This window comes from Falco biarmicus, chromosome 2 (genome assembly GCF_023638135.1).
Source record: "Falco biarmicus isolate bFalBia1 chromosome 2, bFalBia1.pri, whole genome shotgun sequence".
In the NCBI taxonomy this organism is placed as follows: Eukaryota; Metazoa; Chordata; class Aves; order Falconiformes; family Falconidae; genus Falco; species Falco biarmicus.
This window is the reverse complement of record NC_079289.1, coordinates 21,755,440-21,783,140: the sequence shown is the minus strand read 5'-3', so window position 1 is coordinate 21,783,140 and position 27,701 is coordinate 21,755,440. Positions and strand designations below refer to the sequence as shown.

Below are 27,701 nucleotides of genomic sequence, written 5' to 3'. Positions count from 1 at the left end.
TAACAAGGTTTGGGTTTTGTTACTTTACACCCCCACCCCCACCCTTGTGCAACTGGGGCCAGAAAAGCCCTGCAGGGCAGCTTGGTTTTGCACATGCTGCCAGTCTGCTCCCATAGCCAAAACTACCGGTAAAAGGGCTGGAAATCTGAATGCAGATCTGTGTACGGCGGCAGCAGTTTGGATGCGGGGTGCCTGGACACCCATTAAACCCCACACGATCCCTGCAGCACAATTCTTTTATCTCTGCCCTCTCCACCGCCCCGGAGACTAAAGAGCTCATCTCAGTAGGGCTCATCTCCATAGGACTGGGGAAGCATCGTCTTCCCCGCAGGCTTTGCTTGATGCTGACCCTCTGCTGACTCTCCCAGTAGCTGTTTGTCACTTTATGAACTTTACTGGGAACTTTTCAGATGGTTTCAAGCATCCTTGAAGGAATCTGATAAACAAGTTAGAGAAAAAACCAGAACATTTTGAGACGTCCTTAGAAGTTTTTAAAGCTTTACTTAGGTATTAGAAATGGGCTTTTTGTCTGAATAATGGATTTTTCCTTTTACTAGGTAATAGGCTTCCTTCAAAGAGCTGTGGAAGTCCTTAATATTAACTGCTGTAATGAAACAAGCCCTTGGTCTGGGTGTGAAGTCCCCAGTGCATAAACATGCACTTTCTTTATTTCTTCCTTAGACAAATAAAACCACATACACCAGCCCGCTGCAGGTTGGATAAATCTTTTTCATAATGAATTGTTTTATGCAGATGGCTTCTGAGGGGGGCAAAAACTTAAATGTGGTTACTATGTCAACAAATGACGGGATTTAGGCATTTTTCTCAAGGACTTACGTCTGCGGAAGGCTGAGGAAAATTTATAGAGCGTGTTGTGCTGACACTCTTCCAGCTGTTCCTCCCCCTGAGCGCAGAGGAGGCAGGGGAACGGCTCGGGGGGCAGCAGCTCCTCCAGAGACCCTCCAGGGGTTCCTCACGGAGGGGAGCCCAGGCTGCTTGGGGCAGGGGGCTAGGGGTGTTGCGGGGGAGAACAAGAGCACCCCTGCTTTTCCTTGTGCTGGAGCCGAGATCCTAATCTGGTTTTAGGGAAAAGTTTGTACAGGCAAGCGTCTGCGGCGCTCTCTGAGGAGTCAGCAGAGAGGTAAGACAGATATTTTCTCTAAGGAGTTTCCTTTCCTGCTCTTTTCCCCTTCCCTCCCTAAGTCACAAGTGCTCACCAGCACCCTGGTGCAGCTACACCCAGCAGCCGCAGCGGGTGGCAGTGGGAGGGTCACCGCGGTGTCCCAAGGGTGGCTGCCGCCATGCGTGCGGCTGGTGAGGCAGCCCGGCAGTGCAGGGCACGCTCACCCTGGGTGGCACGCTTGCCCTGGGGGACATGCTGGCCCTGAGGGTCATGCTCACCCTGGGGGGCACGCTCACCCTGTCGACATGCTGGCCCTGAGGGGCACGCTTGCTCTTTGGGGCCAAACTGGGGCCACAGCCACAGGGGTGCTGGGTGCTGCAGCCCCCTGTGACTACGGCCCTCGGAAACCTCTGAAACACAATCCACGGTGGAGCGATGTCATCCCCAGTTTGGGGTTATTTTTGGGTCACAAGCGCTTGCTTTTTGTTATTGCATGAGACAGGTTTTGTATCTACATGAGGTCATACCCATTCATGTCTGATCTGGTAAAATTAGTGAGGATGGGTGAGGAGTGGTAGAATTGCTGCAAGGAATTCGGTGCTGTCTGGGATGTGAGGAGATGTGCCAGGAGCTGCCCGTGTGTAGCTAGAGTTGTTCTGTGCAGATGGATGCTCCACCACCCTTCTCCTGTGCAGCTGCCCACATCTCACCCATCCTTTTCCAGCACAGATCTCTTGCAATTCCCCCACCCCATCCTTACGTATCACAGCTAGTCTCCTTTGGGCTAGTTTGCTGACGGGACTTTGGAATTTATCACACAAGCACGTTTTTTTACAGTGAAAGTGAAGCCAGTGTACAGCATTTTCTGCTTCCTTTACACCCACAAGCTGAGTCTTAACAAGCTGCTGCCTCGTCAACTCCTGTTACTACATCAGCAAACCCTTTTTTAAGTGATGCATGGGGCCTTATGCATCGGGCCCCAGAAAATGCATCTCAGTGATCCTGCAGGAAAAGAACAGCTGTGTGGAAAGATCAATAAACATGACCAGTTGCTTCAAGAGTCATAAAACGGAAAGACTCCGCAGAATAAAACATGTGGCAGGGGACCCTGGCTCCAGACACTGCAGGAGAAATCCTGGGAAATGCAGTAATTAATGGGAACCCTCAGAATTGTTTTCTTTTGGTGGTTCCACACAAAAATATTTGTTTTAGGAGAGCAAATCACAGAGGTAGGAAGAAATACTTACCTATGTAAAAGGAAAGCTTGTTTACACTTAATGCATTGGAGAAATTGTTCATGAATGGTTTGTCTATGTGAAAATAAAACCCTTGCAGTGCTGCCAAGACCAGAGAGACCTCAGGCATGCTGCATATTTGCTGGCTCACCCTGTGAACTTGAAGTGTCTGGGGCTCCTTTGGTTTTATTTGCTAAAATGATATGAAACTCTTTCACTGAACTTTTCTTCTTTCTACCTGCTTTTTCCATGCTACTGTAGCTCTTTGCTCCTTTGTTTAATCTGTTTTCCCTTAGTGCCCAGGAGAGAGGAATCCCTTGGAACAGGCAGCTCCCACTTGTGGCTCACTCTCACCTCCATCACCACCTGGAGGCCCACCTGCCCTCTTTGCAGCTCTCTCCTCCCACCCCCTCGCTCTCCCCAACCTCTTTTGGTGGGTGGCTCTTTCCCATCGCTCTCACATCTCCCCCAGCCTGGTCCACTCATGCTCTCCTACCTGTACCCTGCTGCTGCTCTCATGTGTACTCACGCTCACCAGCCTGTGCCACCCCTCCTCCTTGCTCTGCCACCGCCTTGGGGACCATTGTTTCCCCCAAGCCTTCCCTGTGACATTCTGTCACGACAAGTTTCCTGAGGAATGCTGCAGGCTCCACAGCGATGCCATGTGAAGGAAAAAGAGCTGCCTGGGGTTGTATCTTTGCTGCAGGGCAGGGTATGCAGTATTCAAGCAAAGCTCTGAGTGCATTTCCTCGAGCAGGCTGGTTCCCCTGCCTGTACAAAGCTTAACGTAAGGAGGGTTGCCTTTTCCCCCTTCTCTTTAACATTTCTTCTTGAAGATTTTTGACAGCTGTGTGCCCATGAACTCAGATCTTGAGGTGTGATTGATTGACAAATTAAGATTTCTAAATGGTGACAAAGCCAAATCCTAAAATTAGAATAATTTGTGCTGTTGGAGGGGGCTCTATACATGTGAAAACTTATTGGTAAAACTATGGCAGTAATTTATACCTCTTCAACTCAAGCAGGGATTTGCAAGGGTATTGGAGGGAAGGGGTGAGAGCCTGCAGCCTCTGTCGGTGCCGTGCACACTCCATGCTGTGTGCCAAGGCCATCAGTCCCTCCTACCATTTCCTTCCCCAGCTGCGTGTCTGTGCTCAAGCCCCTAATTCCTCACATGGAAACCTGCAGTCCAGCAAAGATGTCCACGTAGTGTGTTGTGTCACTACACACTGCAACTGTATTAGTAGTAAAGTGCTCCTGGCTAACTTTCCCATCAGGCAAAGGCCAGTGGTCTGCTTTGAGTCTCACTTCTGCAGCCTTTTGCTTATACAGGATCTCATCCAAAGCCCACTGAGTTCCCATTCATCTTGGTGGGCTTCCAGTCTGCCTCATTGCAGCTAATCTCACAGAAAAGAGCTCTGGGATCCAGTACTTTGATTCTGCCTCAAATGAGTATTAAATTCTCCTAAGATAGCCCTACTGCTAGGCAGGATCTTCACTACTCGATCCACTTTGGAGCTGAGCTGACCTTGGATGCATACCTTCATAATTAGATTCTTCCTCTTCTGCAATAAGAATGTCCCATGTCACAATGAGTGTGTTGCAGTGACATGCTGCAGGGCACCATATTGTTGTATGAGCCTGAGTGAATCAAAAACTTTTATACCTCTGCACTGCAAACTGCCTGTCTTCCTACAGGGTGGTGGAATGGCCGGCTTTATCTGATCCCCATGTGCTTTGACCCCCAAATGTCTCTTTCCAGTGACGCTTTGCACTGTACTCGCAGACGTGGTTTCCTCAGACTGGTCCAGCCCTGACTGGCTTAGAGCAGCATTTGTGTTCCCTCTTTGTACTAGATTTACCCTGACATAGCCTAGAAGTAGAGGAATCGTGAAGCTGTTGATTAAGAATTGCTGCCACTGATGTCGTTCATGGATGAAGACTCTGGTTTTGTGTTTAATCAAACGTGGTTATAAACACTGTAGGAACGGTCACTTTCAGTTGCAAATCTTTTTACATTTTCTTAAGGGATTAGAGAGACCGTGTGGCTATTCAACAGGGATTTGCAGCTACTGCACAAGGCCTCCCACTCTGAGCACGGATGTGACATTTCGTGAATCGGGGGTGAAGCAGAAGTGAATTAAGTACACAAATTAATCTCTAGGTCTTCAAACTCCAAAAAAATATTTTGAAATTACACAGTATCAGTTCTGTAAAACCCCATGGGTAGACCCCAAACTAGACTCAAGAGCCAAAATTCTCTCTCTGATTAAAATAAACAAATTCTTTTTTAATGATTGATAGAAGTCCATAACCTGACCTACAGGGACTGAATCTGCATTTTAGTTGCTCTTTTTTTTTTTTTTCTCTTTTTTTTAAATGGGACTATCATGACCTTCACTTATCAGAAAGCCACAGGGAGCCCTTGCCTTCCTTCCATGGAGAGCAAAGTTACACCCTTCTCTTCTGATATGTAGGCGGGACTCTTCTGATGTCACACCTAAGGGAGACAGGCAAACCCGAGTCTAGGGTATCTGACATTACACTGAGATAACTCATAGATCGTCAGACAGACTAGTTCATGTGTAGCCATGACCAGAATTTTACAATGGTCTTCTAAGAGCCAGCCTTAAAAAAGATGAAGAGATTACGGTACTGCTTTTCAGATGGGCACACAACTTCATTTTAATTCAGTGATTGACATGTAATTACAAAGCACCATGCTGCCATCTCACAGGAACATGCCTGTGCAGCACATGTAACTTAATGTGGCATGTTGGGACACTGACCTGTAGACCAGTGTTAGAACCCAGACCAGTGATGGAGATGCCCAGGCTTAAGTGGAAAGACCATAACATCGTTTAGGTTGGAAAAGACCTTTAAGATTTTTGAGTCCAACTGTAAACATAACACTGCCAGGTCCACCACTAAACTGTGTCCCTAAGTGCCACCTCTACACATCTTTTAAACACTTTCAGGGATGATGGTTCCACCACCTCCCTGGGCAGCCTGTTCCAATGCTTGACCACCCTTTCAGTGAAGACATTTTTCCTAATATCCCTCCCCTGGCACAGCTTGAGGCTGTTTCCTCTTGTCCTATCACTTGTCACTTGGGAAAAGAGATCAACACCCACCTGCCTACAGCCTCCCTTCAGGTAGCTGTGAAGAGCGATAAGGTCTCCCCTCAGCCTCCTCCTCTCCAGGCTGAACACCCCCAGCTCCCTCAGCTGCTCCTCACAGGACTTGTGCCCCAGCCCCTTCCCCAGCCCCGCTGCCCTTCCCTGGACACGCTCCAGCCCCTCGACGTCCCTCCTGCAGCGAGGGGCCCGACACTGAACCCAGGGTTCGAGGTGCGGCCTCACCAGTGCCCAGTCCAGGGGGCGGTCACTGCCCTGGCCCTGCTGGCCACACTGTTTCTGACACCAGCCAGGACGCTGCTGGCCCCTTGGCCACCTGGGCACACTGGGGGCTCGTGCCCAGCCGGCTGTCAGCCAGCACCCCCAGGCCCTTTCCCACCGGGCAGTTCCCAGCCCCCTGCCCCAGCCTGTAGCGCTGCCTGGGGCTGGTGTGACCCACGGGCAGGGCCCGGCACTGAGCCTGGTTGAACCTCACACCACTGGCCTCGGCCCATCGGCCCAGCCTGCCCAGACCCCTCTGCAGAGCCTCCTGCCCTCCAGCAGACCAACACTCCCACCCAGCTTGGTGTCATCTGCAAACTCACCGAGGGTGCACTCGATCCCCTCGTCCAGATCGGTGATAAAGATACTAAACAGGACTGGCCCCAATCCTGAGCCCTGGGGAACACCACTTGTGAATGGCCACCAACTGGGTCTAACTCCATTCACCACCACTCTTTGGGCCCCGCCATACAACACAGCAGAGAGTATGCCCATCCAAGTATTCCACAGGAGAATGCTGTGGGAGACTTAAAACCATGGCTGCACTGTGCGGTGTGGACACTTGCCAGCCTCTTATCTAATTTCCTGGTTGGAGGTATAGGAATCCAGTGAAGCTGTAGGAGAGCCACATGATTCTGCCCACAGGCAGGGATTCCATCTCATGCACATGATGGGCTATGCTCCCTAAAACCTGGGACTTGCTGTGCATCCATAATGCACCACATCCCCTGTGCAGGATGTGCACCTGCATGGCAGCAGCACGCCTGAGTGTCTTGTTGGATCCCTGCAGCCGCTGGTCAGCTCAGTTGCCTGTCATCTAGAAATTCTTGGCACATGGCCTAATTCCTCCTTTTCCAATCAGACTGCATTACAGATGGAAGAATGTACTATTGGAGCAAGTAAGAATGTACTATTTGAGGGAACTTAAAACCAAGTTAGTTTTTCCTTGCCCTCCTCTTTCATGCCCTTAGGTGAAGGATGGGCATAATTTCTGAAGACACGGTACATCACTTAGGTGCACTCCTCAGGGAGAGCTGGAAATGAAGATTTCCTTTATTAGACTTTGTAAATCCTTTCCTGAACCTTTTGCCTGTCTGTGGATTAGCACAATCAGGAAGCAAATCTCAGCTGAAGAGCAATCAGTCACGCTGAAGTCATGGGTGACTAATTGTCACTTGTCCTCTTTCTTCTAATTCACAGTATCATTCCTGACAGTGGCATTAAGTGTCATCTGTTCTCAGAGGGGTCACAAATCTTGTGGGACACTGTCATATTTAATTACATTATTTTGTTTTTCCTCTCATAAGAATACTACCATGTTGTCGTATGAGGTTGGAAAAGAACATCACCAATTTACTGTATCTGTTAGCAGTCCCTGTTTCTTGTGCGGTTTTTGTCATCTAAATATAACTGTCCTTTAGATTCCAACACAAGGAAGTGTCATTTGCCAGTTCCTGATGCCACTCTCTCTGCATATTCCATTTCCAGAGCCCCAGAAGGACATAAGAAGAACTCATTTCCAAGAGTTTATGAAACAGCTCTGATAAACTAAGTCTGTTATTCAGATAAAAAGTTGGTGCCCCTTAATGAGTTGGATGAATATTTTTTGGATAGAATATTTAAAGGGAAGGGAATAAGGGGAAATGATTTATGCTTATCAGAACCATTTAATGTTACTATACCAGAAATATTTATATTTTGTGAGTCCTTTAAAACTGTTATTTTAAGCAAATGAACATGCATTATTTTTATCTGTTCCCTGCTCAATTAATGATTTCAAATCTTGTAATTTCTACTTTTATGGAAAAAAAAAAGTGATGAAATTACAGATCAGCAGACAGGTGATCCAGAATTTTTGTATTTCATGAAATAGTGTCACTGTAGTGTATTCAAAGCAAAAATAAACATCAAAGACATAAGTATTTATGGGAAGATGAAGTCTCTAGGAGACAGGCACTGTAACAGTTTTTCTGCCCTTTGCGATACAGAAGACTGCTACAACCACACCTGTATGTGTCCCAGCTGAGGCTAAAAGGTCGAGGGCCATGAGATGGACTTGAATAAGGCCATAGAGGTTTTTAATTAGAGGATTTTAACAAGTTTCGCAAATAGATGGTGATTACAGCTGTGGGTGAGCTCCTGTGGCAGTCCAGGGCAGCAGCAGTTATCTCCATGTGCTCTGTGCAGTGTGGACAGCTTTTGAATGGCAGTTGTGTAATGAATTGGTTCAGCAGGGGCAGGCTCAAGACCCTTTTCTGCAACTTGCAAAAGCAACCCCATCTTCAGGGAAATTAGTGTATAGTTTGCACTGCTGGAGCAGCAGGCAGTCTGTTCATAGAGAGAACTCTAGTTTTATAAGGGAACATATTCAAAGCTAAGCCAAGGCCATGTAAATCTGCAGCATGTAAAACTAGTAGCCCAAGTTGCATAACCTGAACAGTTGAAATGTTATTTTACGTCTTCTTGGTCTGATTTAGATTTAAGCAAAATACCTGGCACAACCAACATATTAGTAGAGTGAAACAAAAAGAAAAACCACATGAGTTTGAATCTGCTGATTCAGATATTTTATTTCTAAATGTGACAGGTTTACCACTCTGTGTAGAGCTGTAGTAGCTGGCACCACTTATTAAAGCAATATAGATTTTTTTATTCCTGCAGGAAATTGAAAGTCAGTTCTCCCCTAGAACATTGCTGAATTGCAAAATACTGAGACAAGCGTCGAGTCAAGGAGTGAACCTGGCTCATGTCATGCATGTTTAGGTCTTACACTGTAATAATCTAAGAATGCTGTGATGGATGATTATATACACACAAGTGCAAACACACATACATGATTTTAATGATGAACACCAGGCAGATGTACTAGGTAGGTAATGAGAATGTGAAGGGTATTATGGTATATTGGTTGTAAGTCTTCCTTATATGATTTCCCCAAAGGCAGAGTTTTAATAGCTCCTACATGTTACCCGTATGCGTGTGAGGAGAGGTGTGACTATAGATCTCAGGGTATTAAGAGTGTGCAGTTGAGTGGCTCTGTGCTGGGCAAGGCAGAGGCTGGAACAGCAGAAGCTTTTTTAGCTTTGGGGGTATATTTGCAAGATTTGCCTATGCACTCTGGGGGAAAAGACAGGCCAAATTGATTCTTTGAGCCATCAGCTGAACCATACTGAACATCTGAAGAGGAATCCACAAGAATAAAAATACCCAACAGTTCTGGCTTCTCCTCCAAAGAAAAAAAAAGGGGGGGGGGGGGGGGCGGGAAGAGAGAGGAATCAGGGAAATCTATTAGCTTTGGGGAACTCACCTCAGATGAAAATGCCAGACTGAGAAGCTGAGATGAAAATGCCAGACTGAGAAGCTGTAGTGGAGAAGACAATTAAAAGTCTTTCTCTGGAGAAGAGGTATCTAGTGGTGATGAATGACTACACATTACCTAGGAAGAAAGGTCCACAGAGAAAAAAAACAGTGAAAGATGTTGAGTTCCCCCCAGTAGGGAATGGTCTGTATCAAGAAGCAGGGAGGTAAACTAACCATGACTCAGATGTCATTATCTCTATAATGCCTTTTTTCTACACAAAAAAGGTTACTCTACAGTAACTGTGTTTTCTGTTGCTGACTCCTGGTCTGTAGCTCCTTACAGAACAAATCTCTTAAACTAGAGGCAGGGGGAAGGGGTCACTGTCACTCAAGGGACAGCAGCCCAGCACCCCTGCAGAGGCAGAGGCCTGGATGAGGTGAGGATGAGGCGAGGGATCGTGTGTGCCCTTCCTCCTCCTGGATCCCTGACTGACCCATGAAATTGCATCGCCTTCCTCTTTTCACTGTGCACAGCTACCACTCCTGTCCCCCAGAATCTACTTCTTTATGGCACGATTCCTCTTCACTTGGTGCAAAGCTCCCCAGATTTCTCTCAGCCAACCTTGCCTTCAGATTCGACTGTAATATCTTGTCAAGTTCAGAGTCAGTTAATTTCCCAGGCAACCCTCCTCCTCTTTTTTAAATACATGCATCGCATTTTCTGTTCTTCAGTCACACAGTATCAGGCTGTATTTGAAACATTAATCACCCTTGTTAATGCACATGAAATGCCTAATTTTGGTTAATACTGTGTTCTGGGAAAGAGAGACAGTCCTTTGTATTATTTGGTCTTTTGAAAATTTGCTCTTGCTGTTGTTTTCAAAGTACTAACACTGTATGTGATCCTGGAGGAGTTAACTCCACTCAAACTAATTTGATTATTTTAAAGAGAAGGAAGAGGGTTTACAGGACCAAACTCCCAATTCTTATCAGTCAGATACAACAGCGGTTCAATAGGAACACAAAAACATGGCTTAGTTTTGCTCTCCAAATTGTCACTATGTGAAGACATGCTAACATATGATAATAGACATTATTATGATAAGAAGAGTTACTTGTCACACAATTTTAAACCAGCTCCAAGCAATATTGGAATGCAAATTTCAACAGCCAGTCTGTTGAATGAAGTCTCCTAAATCTGTATGTACTTACACTGTTGGCACATAGTGCCAAATTAGCAAGGGAAACACCTACATCATCAGGAATAATTATATGTCTGAGCTATTACATCATCTAACATGTCTCTTTCTCTTCTTTGTCTCCCTGGTGGGAAACTGGAAGGGAAGAAGAATATTATACCTCTTGCTACTGGAAAACACTAAAAAGTTTCTGAAAATTCAACTTTGTCTAAGATCTCTGTTCAGGACACTTAATTTTTGAACCAGTAAAGTTTCTCAGTATTGCTGTCACCACAGGTTCCATAGCAACCTTTGATTTTTAATTGGAATAAATTTTGAGTAGGTTTTATGAGAATTATTTTGAATCTTAAGTAGGGTGACCATAAATGTGTACAGACACAACTGTATTGAAGAGCTTGGTTTGATTAGTCATTGGGTCCAACAGTCTTCCGCTTGAAGGCAATGAAAAGGGTTTTCCATTGATGTACTCTAAATAGGAATCCAGAGTAAGTTTTTTTCTGTGCAGACTGTGCTGCACTGTTATGAGGATGGCAGCAAGAAATAACTTTCTAGCAGAGTGGGATACGTGAAGGCCCAGACTGGCAAAATAAATGAAAAGTTGTAGAAGACAATGAAATCCCAGGAAGTGAAAGGACATGACTATTGAGAGCTAAATGGATAGGCTGCAAATGGAAACTGTCCAAAAATCACAGGTGATATGACAGAGGACAACTGAGCTTTTGTCCTCTCCTGGAACATAGAGCTTTTCTAGTAATTCTTGCTGAATTGAGTCTGAGGTTCAGATGAAGAGATGAAGGGCGCTCAGCACACAAGAACTGCAGGGAACGGCTGGCATCTACAGTGCTAGTGGCTCGTTTGTCCTGGCTCCAACCAGGAGCAAATTGAGTCCCGGCTAATATGTACAGCTTCCTCCAAGCGGCTTGTTGGCTCTGAGCAGGAGGACGTGAAAGAGATTAACACTCAGAGAGTTTCACTTGTGTCTGAGGTGTCTGTCTGTGTTACATCTTTCCCCTGTATCTGAGAGTCAGTTGGAAAGTGTCTGACCTGTGGGTGTAATGGAGTCTGTGGGACCATTGCTGCTGCCCTCAAGGCAAGACTGATCTCATCCTGGATTTTTTATAGACAGTCAGAATGTCACATTGGCATTTCTGCATTATTTTGTATTTCTTTTTGTAATGCAAATGCTTTGTGCTCCCTGAAAACGTACGGAATTTAATTATTTATGTTAAATAAATTCAAGAGCAGTTTAACTACACTATAACCTGGCTTTGCTTATACACAGGGCTCACCTGCTCCTGGCAACCAGCACTCCTATTTTGGAGGCCAACTTTCCCACTGCTATGTGCACAGGTAGCATCAAGTAAGAGTTAATTTGGTGCGCAAGAACCAGCTGTCCCATATAAAGGCAGCTCATTTCTTTCATTCACCCAAACCATCCTATTGGGCTAGGCCATTGAACTCTGGCTGAAAGTGACCTTGATTTGCCTACTAGGCATCATCTGCATCCTGTTAGGTTTAATAAGTAAGTAATTCATTCTTTATCTCGGTCAGCTTTCTCCATCTGTTTTCCTGATTAAATTAAGGAGTAGAGATTTTCATTCCAGTGTTTCTATTTTACTTGTATTCTATGGCTCTAGATTAAACTTTCTAGCACTGCTTACATATTCTGAAGTTCTCTTTCATATGTCCTCCATTTCGTAGGATGAGAATATAAAGAAGGCTTTTATACACGTGGGACAGCAGAAAACAAGTCTGTTGTGATGTTCAAAGTTCAGATGTTCAACAGCTCACCCAACTACCCACTTGAGACAGGACAGATCCATTGCAGCAGGTGCTGAGCTTAAGCCACATATTTTGTCAGATGTTTCCTTCTTTCTAATGAAGGAAACTTCTTTGCAAAAGCTCTTGGATGCATTTTTACCATGCTTAGCATTTCTGTGAGGAGGAGTGTACTTCCTTAGTCTCATGTATTTTTAATTAGCTCTTAATTATGGTAATTTCATGTTCTGCTTGCATGTGGAAGAACTGAAGCTAAGAGCTTCAAATGAACCAGGATCTGTCCCTGCATTAATACTGTTGCAGAGACTGAATTACAGGCAGAATGCTTTTTCTAAGAACTAGATAATGTTGTCTCTGGGCAAACCTCATGAGTAAAATGGTTCAGCCAGTTAACGGACTAAATAAACCAGATAACAATAATAATGATTATGATAATAATGACATCAACAACAATAACGAAGATGATGGTGATAGGTTGTTCCAACTAGAAAAATAAAATCAATGCAAAAGTTTTAAAGACAGATCTTGTACAGAGACCTTGTTTAAAAATAAGTTCCTGTCTGAAACCATCAGTTTGGGAATTGGATAACTAATGGGAAGAGTTTGGCTGCTGATGATACTGCAAAATTCATGTTTGAAAGTTGGCTTCTATAAATTACTGGGTTTCTTCAAAGCCCTGTCACAGACTCAGATTGACTCAGAGCTGAAAAAAATTTCTTTTTGTCTTTGTCCCTTGTTGTCCTTGCTTATGACAAGGGTCAGCATTTTAGAGTACTTTGGAACTGTTTGAAGTAAGCTATTGCCTTGTTCCAGTGTGTTAATCAGGACCTTGTAATTAAAAGAAACCTCCCAACAATGAACCAAGGGCTCCATGGCTCCTTGGCATGCTGGGTGGTTTGTTGCTGTGTTGTTAAAGTATTTTTAGGTTGCTGATGGAACAGTTTAGCTATCCAGGAAGAAAATAGCCAAGTTGGCTAAATGCCTTAGTTACACACTTGTATAACACAGTAGAGAAAAGGTTAACAAGGAACTTGATGCTTCCTGGTGCACTGGCTGCTGAGAGAAACGGTGGATTTTGGGGAACTGGTGGCATTCATCACTAGGGCTCTGACCTTCCAGGTTCTAAAAATGTTTGAGTGAATTAAATATATTATTTAAAACCTGAGCAACAGCATAAAATGTAAGTAGCATGTGGCAAGGCTAGAAAAAAAAGATCAAGAACAGCACACTTTTACGGAATTAATTACTTAGTCATGCTTTCTGTATTACAGTCATCGAGATTGTAAAAACCCAGGAAACCCTTCCTAACAGTACAAGAAGCAAATATGACCATCATTTAAATATTTGGAGAAGAATCCAGGAACCTAACTTGCATATCTGGCTATAAGTCCTCTTGACAAATGTGCTCCCCTTTTTCCTGGAAGCCCATCCTTCCTGTTATTTCACCTTTCAACACGTGTGTCTGCAAGGCTTGAGGCACCCAGCTCTTGGCACCCTCCGGCAAGACTAGGTTTTCAGACACAGCATCACCTGGGCAGTAGATTAAAATCAAACCAAAGGGAATACATTTCTCCCAGGGTACCAATTAATTATGGGAATTCAGTGAAAGATGAAAGTCAAAGATTTAGTGAAAATATAAATAAAGCAGGAAAATTCATGGAAGAATGCCCCAATGGAATTAGAAAATAGTGTATTCTGCTTGCAGCCTCTGATTTAGGAAGACTCTAAACTTCAGGTTGCCAGAAGATGGGAAAGTAAAATAGAGGGAAATTTTTTCTGTATTCGTCCTGTTTCCTGTTCCTCCTTAAGCCACTTGGAGACAAGAGAGTTGGTTAGATGGCTTTTTGGTCCGATCTAATGCAGCAGGTCCTACCTAACAACTTTCTCTTGAGAATGAGATTCAGAAATCTGGCTCAGAATCTTGTCCTGGATCTTTCACTGTTTATTTCCAGTGTATCTGGTTTTATTTTAAATTTTGACATCTCATCTAGTATCCTTTAAAATAGACATATTTCTTGCATTTTATCAGCTGCACTTTAATGTCAGTATTAGAAACTCCCTTAGTCACCACTGATAGTACTGAAGAGATAACGTCCTTGATGAAGATTTTACAGTCTACCTTATGAAACAGGGTCTTATTATTGAAGAATACACATAAACAGGTTTTGCTTTTATGGATGTAATCTGTTGTGTGTTTTCTGCATGACTGCATGAGAAAGAGGCAGAGTGAAAATTGTAGGACCTTTCTCATCTTGTGGCAAAGAAATCAGACTTTTGGGGCAAAGGACAGCGGTGTTGTAGCAGTACGAAAGCAGTAACACTCCCAAGTCCTACAGAGAGTATTCTGTGCTGAGGACTCAGTACATTGGTTTAGCTTAGCAGCATATTCAGCTCTTGGGCTGAGGAATTAATCTTCTCAAAGGCTTTAAAATATTGTTAAAAATAAACCAGGATCACTTAAAACATCTTTTCAGGTGGTGATTGTTAATCTCCTCACCTCTGCATCTAGTGTCCAGGCCTAATTGCCTTGTATGACCCGGTGATGAATTGGTTTTATGAATGGTGCTGTGCCTGGATTACTTTGCAATTGCTAACCTAAATATTTGCAGGGAGGATTACAGGGCCTGCTTTGTATTATGTGGAGTTGTTAAGACTGAGGTGCCTTAATGTAACTGATACAGCAACATGCAGATGTGCCTACTTTTTTCCTTCTTTTTTCAGTTTCTTTCTTTCTTGTTTTTCTGTGCTCTGACTACAGTAAAAGATTTGGCATGAACCGATGGTAAATGAACTGTTATTTAATTTTTCTGTATTTTCAATTCAGTCTGAGCTAATGAAAAGTAGTGGATGAACATCCCTGAAAGCCAGCTCCTTTATTTACAGAACATATACAGCATGTGAATCGTGTTGTTTTATTAACATGCCTAAACCCAGATCACCAGTACGAGCATATTACTCCTACCAGTGTGTTTAGTGTCCAAGCTTTCTTAAGCCTTCTTTGCTTTGGTTGAGACTGCTGGCAGTGGTTGTAAAAAGTAATGGTAGTTTCCAGAGAAGGAATGGTTCTCTGAAAATGTAACAGATTTCCAACTAGCAGCAATCAAGGGCAGCAGTTTTGCCGCCACCATGATCTTCACCAGATGCTAAACCAAGACATGATTGAAATGTCATCATGGGGAACATAAGTCCTTCCCATATCTGCCAGAGGGACAACACAGAAGGGCACAAGCCATTCAGGAGGTTTCTGGAGTGCACTGAGGATAACTTCATAACACTGGTGACCAAGAAGCCAGGGAGGAAAGGCACACAGCTGGGCCTCCTTATGCTTACAAGCAAGAAGGCTCTGGTTGAGGATGTGAAGGCTGGGAGCAGCTTTGGCTGCACTGACAAGTAGTGATGGAGTACAAGATCCTGAGAGGAGGAAACAGGACAAATAGCATGGCCTTCAAGAGAGAAGACTTTGGCCTCTTCAGGAATCCTCTTGGAAGAGTCCCATGGGAGAACATCCTGGAGAGAAGGGAGCTGGTTGACTTTCAAGAATCACCTCTTCCTCCAGGCTCAAGAATGGCCCAGTCCAACAAGCAGGCAATCAAGCAAAGATGACAGGAGGCCTGCATGGATGAACAAGGAGCTCCTGACAGAACTCAGACTTCAAATGGGAGCATACAAGAGTGTATTTGGTTTGCACGCATGCTTTTGGCAGTGCGGGGCTGCAGGGTGGCCTGTGTGAAGAAGGCTGGGACTGCCCCATGCCAGACACAGGCAGTTCCAGCTGGCTCCAGAATGGACCCACTGCAGGACACAGCTGAGCCCATCAGGGAAGCTGGTGGTCCCCCTGGGAAATGTATTTAAGAAAGGAACAAAACACTGCACAGACAGTGAGGAGTGAGGAAAAAAAGTGTGAAAAACAGCCGCATGAGCACCAAGGTCAGAGAAGGAGCCGGGGGGAGGTGGTGCTCTAAGTGCCAGGGCAGACATTCCTCTGCAGCCCAAGGACAGACCGTGATGGAGTAGGTATTCACACTGCAGGCCATGAAGAGGACCATCCCGGAACAAGTGGATATTTCCTGAAGGAACTGCAGCCCTTTGAGAGCTCACACAGAAGTAGGTTCTCCTACGAGGAACTGCATCCCATGGAGGAACCATGCTAGAGCAGGTTGACCCTGAAGAACTGAAGCCCATGGAGAGGACCCATGTTGGAAGAGCTCTTGAAGGACTGCAGCCCATGGAAAGGAGCCACTCTGGAGCAGGGAAAAAGTGTGAGGAGGAAGAAGCAGCAGAGACCAACAGCAGTGGACTGTCCAGAACTGACCACAAATCCCCCATTCACCTGCAGCACTTGGGCACAGTGGGGTAGAAGAGTGGGGAATGAAGTTGAGCCAGGAAAAAAAGGGATGGGTGGGGAGAAGGTGGTGTTTGACCTTTTTTCTCACTATCCAAACTTACTTTAATTGGAATAAATTTAATTAATTTTCCCCAAGTGTAGTCTGTTTTGCCCATGACAGTAATTGGTAAGTGATCTCCTTGTCTTTACCTTGACCTATGAGCTTTTCCATCTTATTTTCTCCCCCTGTCTTAAGAAGAGGTAGTGAGAGAGTGGCTGGGTGGGTATCTGGCAGCCAGTCAAGGTCAACCTACCACCAAGAGGTAGAAGCAGGGGCAGGTGACCCAGGAGGAAGGCACAGATACTGTCCAAGCATGCAGGGCTGGAGTTAGCAAAGACAAAGCCCACTGGGAATTGAATCTGGTGAGGGTCATAAAGGACAACAAAGAAGTGTATCAGCAGTAAAAGGAAGACCAGAGAAAATGTGGGCTCACGGCTGAATATGGCAGGAGACCTGGAGACAAAAGACATGGAGAAGGCTGAGGCAGTGCCTTCTTCACCTCAGTCTTTACTGGTAATCCCAGCCTTCAGCAATCCCAGGCCCTGAGTGGGAACACATGGAGAAAGGAAGACTTATCCTCAGTAAGGATCTGTTCAGGGAACATTTACATAAAACTGAATGCACAGGTCCATGGGACTCTAGGGATGCACCTATGAGAGCTGAGGGAGCTGGCTGATGTCGTTGCAAGGCCAGTCATGATGATCTTTGAAAGGTGGTGGTGACTGGGGAAGGTTTCTGAGGACTGGAAGAAAGTAAATGTTACTCCTGTCTTCAAGAAAGGCAACAAGGAGGATCTGGGGAAACACAGGCTAATCAGTCTCAGCTCAGTCCCCAGGAAGGAGATGGACCAAATCTTCCTGGAGGCCATTTCCAAACATACGAAGGACAAGAAAGTGATTTGGAGTAGTCAGCCTGGATTTATGAAGGGGGAATCATGCCTGATCAACTTGACAGCCTTCTACAGCAAAATGACCAGCTCAGTGGACAAGGGGAGAGCAATGGATTTTAGCAAGACTTTTGACACTGTCTCTGATAACATGCTTATAGGCAAACTGAAGTATGGACTAGGTAAGTGGATAGGTACATTTAAAACTGGCTGAAGTGCTGCATTCTAAGACTTGCAATCAACAGCATGAAGTCCATCTGGAAGCCAGTCACCAGTGGTATACCTCAGCCATCAGTACTGGGGCCAGTACTGTTTGGTATCTTCAGTAATGACCTGGATGATGGGACAGAGTGCACCCTCAGCAAGTTTGCAGGGGATGCAAAACTGGGAGGAGTACCTGATACACCAACTAGACCATCTGACATATGATGAGAGACTGAGAGAGCTGGGACCAGTTATCCTGAAGAGAATGCTCAGGGGATCTTATTAATGTGTATAAGTACCTGATGGGAAAGAAGGGGTAAAGAGGATGGAACCAAACTCTTCTCAGTGGTATCCAGTAAAAAGACAAGAGGCAATGGGCACAAACTGAAATAGAGGAAATTTCATTTAAGCAGAAGAATAAATGTTTTCTGTGGTGAGAGTGGTCAAACACTGGTGCAGGCTGCCCAGAGAGGCTATGGAGTCTCCATCACTGGAGACCCCAAAAAACTCTTTTCAAAACCTGACAGGACATGGCTCTGAGCAGCCTGCTGTAGCTGACCCTGCTTTTAGCAGGGGTTAGACTAGATGATCTCCAGAGGTGCCTTCCAACCTCAACCCTTCTGCAAGGGAGCTTGGACTGCATGATCTCTGGAGGTACCTTCCAACCTCAATCCAGCCCTCTATTCTGTGAATAGCAGGTACTCGCATCTAAGATACAACTCTGCTAGACCCCACCCAATTGGACACTTGTCCAGTTTCTGGGCTGAGATCTCAATAAGTCAGATATTTGTATTTCACTTGGTAGTGATTTGAAACCTCTTTGTCACAATTGCAGATGGTAAAAATTGTTTTGGGACTAGGAAGTCATTTTCCATTGAGATATATTTGCCCTGTTTCTGCTTTGACATGTTTAGGTAACATTAGTCCCTCAATCCCACTGATTTTGGAAAAATATGTGTTCATAGTTTATAGCACAAACCTGGATGCAATACCATAGAATGAAAGCAGCAGAGTGAAGCATTACACTTCTAGAAATGAGGTCATTAGGCCTGGATAGTCTAATTTACTGGTAATTTTGATTCAGATTATTCTGACTGGTTGGTTACTGACCTTCCACAGGTTTCTCTTGCTGTTTTGGTTGCTTCTGTTCTAATAAATTTCTGAGATTTGCATTAAATAATTTTTTTTATATAGGTTTGCTCTGTTGATTGTCCTTTGTTCTGAAGATTATTCTCCACAATATTCTACACCAAAACCTAAACATTGCTTCTGTATTTTGACTAATTCACATGTTGGATGTCAGCATCTCAAATTATCAGTTCAAAATCTGAAATGCTCAAAATTTAAAGGCAATTTCTGAAAAAAAAATTGAAAATATTATAACAGGCTTCATACACACAAAAGGTTTAACTTACTCAAGTTCGTAAAGTACTTGGAGATTCTGAGATTGTAGATAAATTCACATACAAATATAATGACCTATTGTCCTCTAAGAAGGAACCTCATCAAGATCCTTCAGTTACTGAATTGCCAAAACTGACCTGGACTTTGGTGCTAGTCTTGCCAGAAAGTTAAGCATCATATAGCTCTTTAAACTTTGGCCTGTTTTCTACAACAGCATTTGATATCCTAAGCAGAAGCAAAGTTTCATGGACAGGAATACCAGAAACTGCAAGAAAAGACATTTATCACATTTCCGTTTCTGTTATTTTTAATTTTACTGTGTGATCTGAATCCAAATCCTTGTCTTTGCACTTGTGAAGCGCCGGGAGATAGACTTGTGACAGGTAGTAGTATCTGCATTTCAGTTCTAAAATTTCAAACCACAAAGCAAGGTGTGTATTTTCTTAACTTCCTCCCCACCCCAGGACCATGATCAAAATCAACATTCATATGGCAACATCCTAGATGAGCACCCTGGTGAGTGATTTCAGACTAAGAAAATTACTTGAACTGAGCCTTATGGCAACCTGTACTGAAAGCTATAAAGAAGCAGAGGAAAGTCCCCTGAACTTTAGCAGACCTTGTATCTAACTCAGGAGGCTTGAAATGGTAAAAGCCCAGCCTTGCATGACAGGAGTACAGCTGTGAGGAGCTTGCTTCCTCCTTTTCACTGAAGGCTTTGAGTGTAAGTCAAACATTATGAAGTTCTGTCTTTATACTCTCGTATGGTTTATATCCCTGGTACCAAGATTCCAGCAGAGCTTTCAGTTAAAATGCATGTAACTAATAATTAGGAAGTCAATAATATCTGAATTTCAAATTATTGCATGAGACATATATGAAGCCTCATACTTCATTATAAATTATTAATTAGGTTTTGAAAATTATCTTGGATATGTAAATCTATTATTAAGGAAATCTGCTGGCATTTCTACTTTCAAGAAATGAATGTAATATTGCCATTAAAAATTCTCCTTGTGATTATTCACAGAATAATTCCAAGAAATGTAAGACAGAAATTAATTTATCTTTGGATTAGTGTTCTCTTGCATACACAATTGCAGTTATACTCCACATCTTGCTACTCTAATTCAGAAAAAAATGCAGTTGGAAGTTGTTATTTCTGGGGGATGGGGGGTGGGGGTGGAGAGAAGATCAAATCGCATTCTAGCAGATCTTCTGTTATATATTACCTTGTCTACTGTATAGGGGTATACAGCAGGGCGCTGTACAGGCCCTTCTGACTGGAGAGCACAAAGCCAGGGGCATTCTACATATCTGTATGTGATGCCAGGCTCTCAGGGTAAGTGTGGGTCTCTAGGAGAGGGCAGTTACTCCCTCTACTAGTACGCCAGCTAGCAAAAGCAAGGAAGCACCAGTCCCACCTTTCTGGCAGGCGTGTGTCTGGTGTTCTGCGCTGTGCTGTTCTGCAGCTGGGATCACTCGGCTCCCCACCTGCAGTGCCTTCTGCACGCCCGGTGACTTTCCTGTGGCGCTTTGCAGCTCTCAAAGATGTAATTATGCCTTTGATTTCTGCCTTTTTCATTTGTTACAGTAAATGACCAGGTATGATCTTGGCGTTTGGTTCTGCTGCTGACACCTGCAAATAGAGCTGGGTGGTAAAGTTTTGAGGTTTGTTGTTATTTTCATTTTTGCGGATATGGATTTAACATGTGCCAGTCTGGGTCATCAATTTTGTCCATGCTGTCAGGTGCAGCTTGATCAGGGTAAATTCCAGCTGATAATAACCAGCTCACAGTTTGCACAATATTTAACGAGAAGTCTTTGCTTGCAACTTTAGGTTATTTTTGCCTTGGCTGCTTTATTTTACTTTCATCAGAACTTTCCCCAAACCTTTGCTTTTGTATGGTAAATATGTAGGAATGCTGCATATGAGACTGTTCAGCACAAAGATTTTAATGAAATGCTCCTGTAAATATGCTTCCTTCTCTGTTGTTACAGTTATTTTAAGTGTATGTTTAACTTGCTGATTTCACACACTGCTGTGCAGGTGTTTGTTATATATTAACTAAGACTCAGTCCCGCAAAGTACCAACTGCTTCTGGATCACGCTGAGTCGCTTTCCCTCCCAGCAGTTTTCAAGGGCTTACAGGGTGCTCAGCACCTCGCAAGACTGAGCCCCGAATCCAGGCAACAACAGGCTCTTTCAAAAACCAAACAGGTTTTCTGGAACAAGGTTCGTACTGTAACTGGGCAATATTTTGTGCAATGGATTTTCTTTGATTAAATCTTATCCAGAACAACAAATCTTGTAGTTAATGGCTGCTGGAAGACATAAACATTTAGGTATATACGGTGGTAACTAATTACATGTTACAATTATAGCTTTATTAGTTGTTCCAGTTAAGTGCAAAACCGTGACTGAGACTAATGTTTAATCTTTTGTGTGTTGGCTGCAGTGTGTTTTGCCTCTCTGTTAAAGGTTTTTAGAGTTGCAGATAATCTGTGCAGTTCATCTAGCAAAGCCATTTGGGCATTATTCATCACTGAGCTTAGGCACTACCGCTTTGTGCACTGTGACTTCAAGGAGATCCCACCAGCCATGGCACTGGGGGGGGCAGATTCCCTGGCATTACCCCAGCTTTCTGGAGCCCCCTGGGCAGAAGCCCACCCAGCCAGAGCCGAGCCGCTGGTGGCTGCCTGCGTTGGTGCCTGGTGACTGATGGCACTGGGCTAGAGCACCATCCGCCACCGTGGGTCAGGCATTTTGAAAGGTAGGCTTTACCAAAGGGTACTAAGCTGATCCGTTGCCTACGTTTCGGGAAGCCAGGAGAAATATTTAGTGGCCAAATGTATCTTAATGAGACCAAGATGTGGTGTAGCCTGTGCAAACCACAGAGTTAATTATTATTCTTTCTCTGAAACTCGTTTTGGGAGAAAAGTGTGGCATTGGTCTGTGTTGTAAATTCAGATGTACCTGGCACAGAAGTGTTGTAACATACTGTTTCTAATAAGTTAATCTTGCTGGTTTGCATGCAGATAAAGACTATTATGATCTTCCATTGTTTGCAAGGAAAAAGACAGGACCTGAAACCTTGAAGTAATAGGGTTTAATTCCATCCACAAACAAAGAAAATGACTTCCAAAAAGGCAGCCCTTGCTTTCCCTGTTCAACATCCTGCCACGCTAGGTAAGCAAGGAGACACCCTTTATTTTTGGCCCTGGTGTCACCCGCACACAGTGGTCATTAGGAACTAAACTAAACCTGAGTCTTGCTTTCTGACTATACTTAAGATTGGCCAAGGACCAAGGCACAGTTCTGTCCTAGGGACTGTTGGAGGAATCTCACTCTAATTCAAATACACCTGTGTGTTAATATCTTTTCAAAATAAGTGATCACACTGTTGGCCGTTGCCCTTACTCCCACAATTTAACTATTAGTTGTGTACACATTTGTGTGTGGATTATCTCATGAGATCAGTGTGATTTTAAGCACACAATAGTAGAGAATCACATACATAAAATGTTTGCAAGATCACAGCTCTGGCGGTGTACTCTAACAAACCAGGGTGTGAAATTGGTATGTAAGTAGACTGAGGATTAAGCAACTTGCTGACTGCCGGTTTCCTCGGAGTAATGGTCAAGTTGGCTGCTGTGCTTTTGTGGGGAATAAGCGAAAAACCCAAACAAAACTGAGCTTTGAGGAGTCTTTAGTAAATTAGAGACGTTTCTGTGTAGCTTTAAGCACTGTTAGCTAAGCTGGCAACACTAAGAAGTTAAGAGTTGTTTACCCATTAAAAGCAAGTGGGGAAATAGGTAGAAGTTTAAGGGAACAAAAGCAGACTTCTGATGCCAGTGAAGTATTTTCCAAAACCATCAGCATAGGATGAAGGAACCACGTGATCCCCTGGAAGAATATTGCAGCAGAAATTAGTCACAAGTACTCAGTATCCTCCCTGGGAAAACAGCTCCGGGTTTAGGGGAAATGAGCCTGGGGTTGGTTGTATGCTAATTGCTTCTCATTACTATGTGTTAGCAAAGCTGTTTAATACTTGCTGTAAAGCCTGGATTTCACTCTCCTCTCATTTAATACCAGGTTAAATCTGGACTAATAAGGTCTCAAAAGCTTAGAGGTTCCAGTAAAATGAGATTTGGTTAAAAATTACATGTTTGTTTCCGCTAGTAACAGTGTTGCAGCTTTGGTGCCCTAAGCAATGGAGAAGTAAGACTGGTGAGAAAACAGAACACACTTCGTTAGGATGTTGAATGATTTAGTAGAAGTTGCTGAGTCTTACTGCAAACCTTAGGAAGGGTTTATGTCTCCAGAGAGCCTGAACTCTGTCTGTCTCCCTTTTCTTAGACTTCGGAACAATGAAAAATGCAGTAGTCAATTTTGAATAATTTCCAAGTGTTTGTATAATCTATTTTCCTCAAGTGTTGAAAAATCAAGATGTGGAATATTGTCTTTGGAGCAGGATGGCTGTTACTTCAGTGCTTCACAGGCAGCAATATCTGTGATTCCGAGAGCTGAACACTGAATGGGAGCTGTTTATCAGCTGAACTATAGTAGGATTTCTGATAAATTAAGCATCTTCTCTTGGCCCAGGATGGTGGAATACAAAGCTGATGCCAGTCAGCTGAAACTGGCATGTTATAAAGGTGCACCTCTGACCCTGTGGTTAAAACAATTATTCTGGAAAGTATTTGTGGCTCTTGAGGACTTTCAGAGTTAAAGCTTTCATGTACATCTTGTCCCTGCTAGGAAAATTACCAGATGCTGACAGGGGGTGTCACCAGTGGCTCAGCTGAACATATGCTGCATATGGCTTGGCTGCAAGTGCCGGACAAGGAGGCCCTGTTCCCTGCTGCTGCAGAGACTGGTGAAAACAGGTTTTAAACCAACTGATTTCAGCACAATACTAAACGTTAGCCTCTATGCAGTGTTCATCCTACCAATGAGACTGAATAACTGTTCAAGCATAGGTCGGCCTGCCAAAATTTTTGGTGCATCAGTGAAGAGATAGGTGGCATCTTTACCGAGTTATTTTATAAATGGCTTGTGTTGAGGTACACAGCGATCCCAATATCCTTGCATTGAGGCTGTATTTGTGTTATTTTGTGGTGAGGCTGGAATTGAAACTGAATCAGAAACTGAATGCAAAGCAGATTAAAATCTCTATCTTAACGGTTGATTTTAATCTCTGAATTTGACACAACAGTGCTTTGTATAAAATTCAGTTCACTGTTTTCTGGAGAAAGCATTTTTCTGCTTTTCCAGAGAACACACTTTAAAATAATCCCTCTTTGGGATGTTGCCGCAGAATTTTGTGTTTGTTTGTGTCTTTATTGTGAACCCGCTACAGGCAGCCACCCAGCACCACCACCTGCACACCCGCCTCACACTCACCTCTCCTGGCACCCTATGGCTTTGAAACAACACACGGGGAATAAGCTGAGGGCAATGGCACGTTTTGCCAGCCCTTTCCAATTCACAGCACTCCTGGGCAGCTCCTGGGGCAAATTTTGAGTCTGGAGCCATTCCAGGCGTCCTGTTGCTTCTGGAAGGAGTTTCCACTCTCCTTCCTGCGCTTCCCTCCCTGCCGTTGGATGCTAACTTCCACCTTCTGCCCTGCAACAGCTCGGGTGCAGCCGGGGGAGCTGGTTCAGCTCACAGCCTGGCAGGAGAAAGCAGAAGGCATGTCCAGCATCTCTCCCTTTAGGTGGTGGCATGCTTTTAGACTGGCTGGAGCCATCACTTCTACCTTCATCCGAAGAGACCAGGTAGATTGAAGGATACGATGTGAACAGGAGCAGGTGGTCTATGGCGGAGGGTGGGGGGAGCAACAGCGTCTCTGGCTCAGTGTGTAGTAACAGGAGAGAGCAAAGCAGCCGTTACTGTCCTGGCACAGAAACAGAAAGTTTGCTGAATTATGTTGTGAAAAGGGAGAGGTGGGAAGAGATCTGACTCAGGTATTTAGCATTGCTTGGACAAAAGACAGTTCTAGGACAGAATTGCTGCAAACTGTGCAAAAATTGCTGTGCAAACTTTGATATTGGAGCTGGAAACATGGCTTACATCTCCAGCTTAGTATTTTAATTCTGTACCCCAGCATCTTGAGGTAATGGCTTCTAAGGTTTTTCTCAGTTTTTCTTAACCTGAAGTTTAACAAGGTCTTTTTAAAAGGGACAGTGTCACTGACAGGAGCTGAAGCGTCCATTCTGCTGTTTGCAATGTTTAGGCAAAGACAGCTCACCAACATATATTAACTTTTGTAGTGCGGAAATGTGGAATCTTTCAGGTTCGGAGCTATCCTGTGCTTTTATAAGACATAAATTATTAGCCAGATCTGCAGACTCCCGTTTAGAAGATTAATGGGTCATCATCAAAACAGGCAATTGAGTCTTGAAATGGGCACTTTAGTCTGAACTCCTTTCAAAAAGCTGGAATTTAAGGTTTGTCTTCTGCATGGGTAGATAATGGATTATTTTCTCCGTGTGTACACTTTTTATAGCTCTCATCACCGTAAGCATCAAAGTGCTAAAGAAGCACTGATGGATTTGTCCTTGCAAGCCTGTAGGTTATAAGGTACTACTCCTATCATCACTTATTTTACACCTATGGCACTTAAACTGAGAAAAGTATGCTGAACTGCCAAGGTTAGAGAGAAACAAAATCCAGAGTCTCCCTTCCCCAGCCTCAGCCATAAAACCATCTTTCCTGCCTAAGATGGGTGTTCAATTTTTTTGATAATTTCCTGTTACTTTTGGGGCTGCTAAATCCAGAGTTGTTTAACCTCTGCTCGGTGGAATATGGGTGTCTGATCCAATGTGACCATAAAGGTCTCTTGGGGCACTGGTTCCACCACCATGTCGTCGTGTGTCCCCCCCCCCCCCTCCCATTTTAGACAATTATGCCATTTGGTGCCTTAGATATACATAACTAACTGCATCTCAGGCTACTAAAGTTGGGGTTTTGTCCATGCTGTTCTAACAGGAAGACAGCTGCACGATTCCAATGCTCTGATCTTAAAAAAATCTTCTGGTTTCCCACCAAAATCAGACTAACTTGTGCAGCTGCAGTATCTTACAGAGGCAGTCAATATATATTATTTGCATCGCTTCCTAGAAATAATTATAATATTACAAATAACATCAAGCTGAAAGAGATTTCTTAGGCTATCCTGCTGATAAAAGGTATGGTTGTTTTTAACAGGACCAGTAAGCTAGCCCAAAATTTATAAATTTGTATGTGTCTGATTCCATTTCCAGACAAATAAGTTATGACTAAGCAGCACTGGGTGTCTCCTGCATCTTTAAAAACAGGTGACTTCTTTTCCTGCCAAAATACATAGACATTCTGCTTAAAATTAATCATCCATGTTTTAAAAAAATACTCTTGGTTTTAGTCTTAATAATGAAGAAGATAATTAGTTACTGCAACACCAGAGAAACAGAGAGGTGACTATTAGCTAAAGGCTTATGATTGCTTTCAAGTTTTCAGGCATGCTAAATTCAGAGCACAGATTTTATTGAAAAGGCCAAGCACGTAAACATTGTTGTGGCACTTCATTGTTATCCACTTTGCTCAAATTGTTTTTTCTAGCTTTTCCATTCCACAGGATCCTTTGATAGAGTAAATTCAAACAAAAAGTAGAAGTTATTGACAAACTGGAGGTAGAATTAGCAATATTTTTTGTTGTTGTTGGGTTGTTGGTTGTTTTTTTTTTTTTTTGTCTGAAAAAGAAAGAGAAACACACAGAGATGGTAATTCGTCTTCTGGCACAAGAAATGTGCCCATGAATGTTAATTTACTTCAGACCATAACAAAGACAGCAACTTTGTCATTGTAAAAAGAGACTAAACAAAGGAAAGTATTGATACTAATTGAAAAAACCCAGCCCTGTGTGGTTCTTGAAGCACATGAATCAAGACTGCCTAGAAGCCTCCTGACAATAACAAGCCCCAGTGCTTCCCCCCAAATGCTACCTGTTTCTCCTTCTCTTAATCTGAGTCACTCACTGCTCTGACCTCATGAACGTATCGAGAGCTGTAATTGTTCAGGGCTTTTTCCCCTGGCCAGTATGGAGTTAACTAAGGTGCACAGCTGCACCAGAAGCAGTTGGGTATTTCTGTTGCATCATGCTGGGCCTATTATTCTACTGAGACCTGTTATTTTATTATAATAAGCATCAGAAGCAAGATGTTCCTATATAACTTTGCATAATTTCTACTGATGTGACGTAACTCCTAATGAAGTCCACTACCTGCTTCACTTTTAAAGCATTTCCATCTTTTCTAACATCTGATGGACACTGTACCTCTGCAGTGTTGCTGTACCCCTGCTCCCTCCAGCACAGCTGGATGATTTAAGTGAGGGCTGGGTGCTGCTTGTGCTCCCTCCCTGAGCTCAGGGAGAATTCCTCACCATTGCTCAAAAATCAAATAAACCCACGTGCAGCCCCTTGCTACAGGGCACACCCGAAAATGCATGAAGTGTGCCAGCTCCTGTCACTCCAGCCCCAGGTGCAAACATCTGCTTCATGGGGTCCTCAGCCCTCAGACTCTCGAGGCCCTTTCTCGGCTCATTTATTCTTCCATTGATTGATTTTGGCCTCCCGGTTGCATAACAAGGCACCTTCATATCCTCAGGTCATTTTGGAAGGACAGTTTTGAATAGAGAGGACTGGAAAGCAAGGTGATTAAGTGGGTGGGGAAGAAGGCTGATAAGGAGCTCTTAATAGTCACTTTTACATGCTATTATTTCTAAGCAAGATAAATAAATACAGAA

General features: G+C 43.8%; 1 protein-coding gene across 4 annotated transcripts in view; it reads left to right on the top strand.

The window, feature by feature from the left end:
- SPATA13 (spermatogenesis associated 13) overlaps positions 1-27,701 on the top strand; it is a 161,092-nt gene that overhangs the window by 77,650 nt on the left and 55,741 nt on the right. Inside the window, exon 1 of one of the 4 annotated variants that reach the window (XM_056328870.1) lies at positions 1,025-1,141. The exons of 2 other annotated variants lie outside the window; for them this stretch is intronic. The gene's annotated coding sequence lies outside the window, so the exon portion shown is untranslated. Of the gene's footprint in view, positions 1-1,024; positions 1,142-21,012; positions 21,150-27,701 lie in introns of those variants that run through there. One more of the 4 variants, XM_056328874.1, reaches the window with a different exon arrangement.